Source organism: Mandrillus leucophaeus, unplaced genomic scaffold, assembly GCF_000951045.1.
Source record: "Mandrillus leucophaeus isolate KB7577 unplaced genomic scaffold, Mleu.le_1.0 Scaffold1186, whole genome shotgun sequence".
Classification (NCBI taxonomy): Eukaryota; Metazoa; Chordata; class Mammalia; order Primates; family Cercopithecidae; genus Mandrillus; species Mandrillus leucophaeus.
This window is the reverse complement of record NW_012100165.1, coordinates 113,338-114,750: the sequence shown is the minus strand read 5'-3', so window position 1 is coordinate 114,750 and position 1,413 is coordinate 113,338. Positions and strand designations below refer to the sequence as shown.

Sequence of the window (1,413 nt, the reverse complement as noted above, 5' to 3'; positions counted from 1 at the left end):
TTCCCCCTGACAGTCCAGTGACCCCATCCAGTCCAGTTCCCCCTGACAGTCCAGTGACCCCATCCAGTCCAGTTCCCCCTGACCAGCCAGTGACCCCATCCAGTCCAGTTACCCCTGACAGTCCAGTGACCCCATCCAGTCCAGTTCCCCCTGACCAGCCAGTGACCCCATCCAGTCCAGTTCCCCCTGACCAGCCAGTGACCCCTGACAGTCCAGTTACCCCTGACCATCCAGTGACCCCATCCAGTCCAGTTACCCCTGACCAGCCAGTGACCTCATCCAGTCCGGTTACCCCTGACCAGCCAGTGACCTCATCCAGTCCAGTTAACCCTGACCAGTCCAGTGACCCCGTCCAGTCCAGTGACCCCATCCAGCTAGGAGCAGCATCTGGAGTGGCCCCAAGCCCCCCCTCCACACCCCCACTTTCCAAGGGGAGCTCTTTCACTGCAGCTCCTCCACTCTGCCAGGCTCCTCCTGCTTCTCAGCACTGTGTGTCATTTACATCTGGGGCAAGTGGCCTTTCCAGACCTTACTGGAGGTGCAAGCTGTGTGGGAGTGAGCATGGCAATGTGAGACTTCCTTTTCTTTAGTTTAAAATGGCCACGGATTTTGCAGGTAAGGACTTCCTGAGTTCACAGATTCTGCATGTGTGGTCCTCAGTCCACAAACACCAAAGCGCTTTATTTCCCTTCCCTTGACATCTGTGGAGGGGCAGCATGCAGAGTAGGGCTCTGGTTCTGGCCAGCATTTGCTGATTTCATAATGGGGTAAGTTATGCAAACTTTACTTAACCCCCTAGGGTCTCTGAACCCACCTTGCGCATTCTGCTATCATCGCTGACCTTCTTGCTCTTGGGACAGAGAAAACTGATTCTTGTCTCAGGGACTTTGGACTTGCTATCCCTCTGCTGCCTGCAAAACTCATTGCTTAGATTCTTCTCCCTCCTTCTCCTCCACCTCCTCCTCCTCCACTATTTCCTCCTCCTCCTCCACTATCTCAGCCACCATCTCCTCCTCTTCTACCTTCTCCTCCTCCTCCACCACCTCCTCCTTCTCCACTATCTCAGCCACCACCTCCTCCTCTTCCACCTCCTCCTCCCCCTCCTCCTCTGCTACCTCCTCCTTCTCCTCCGCTACCTCTTCTTCCTCCTCCTCCACTACCTCCTCCACCTCCTCCTCCACTATCTCAGCCACCACCTCCTCCTCTTCCACCTCTTCCTCCTCCTCCTCCACTACCTCCTCCTCCTCCATTACCTCCTCCACTACCTCTTCCTCCTTCTCCACCACTTCCTCCTCCTAACCCCAAATCTCACCCCATGGCATCTACTGCTGCCCCTTCCTCTGATTCCTCTTCATAGCACCTGCCACCATCCAACATTCTATTATACATTTGTTTAGTGTCTATTTCCTGCTC

The 1,413-nt window shown here is 55.1% G+C and overlaps 1 protein-coding gene across 1 annotated transcript in view; it reads right to left on the bottom strand.

Moving 5' to 3' along the window:
- The window catches only part of TRIM67 (tripartite motif containing 67), a 62,345-nt gene that overhangs the window by 14,520 nt on the left and 46,412 nt on the right, over positions 1–1,413 (bottom strand). The gene's annotated exons all lie outside the window — the stretch shown is intronic.